We start from the raw sequence: 213 nt of genomic DNA, 5'->3' as shown, positions 1-213 counted from the left end.
CATACCTTCTTAATAAAGAGTCTTTTAGGAGAAAATTGACTGATGCTATGTGGTCTCATTTCTTGTGGCAAGATGCAGCCCATCATCTGGGAAAGTTATGGGCAGATTTTGTGTAACTTGTTTACAAACAACAGAAAATATTAACAGTCTGTTCACTCCATCTGCTTCCCGAGAGAGAAGAATTGTTATATAGTGATTCTAGAAGCTCTTCCC

Source organism: Trichechus manatus, unplaced genomic scaffold, assembly GCF_000243295.1.
Source record: "Trichechus manatus latirostris isolate Lorelei unplaced genomic scaffold, TriManLat1.0 scaffold00045, whole genome shotgun sequence".
Taxonomy (NCBI): domain Eukaryota; kingdom Metazoa; phylum Chordata; class Mammalia; order Sirenia; family Trichechidae; genus Trichechus; species Trichechus manatus.
Note: the sequence above shows the minus strand (reverse complement) of the source record.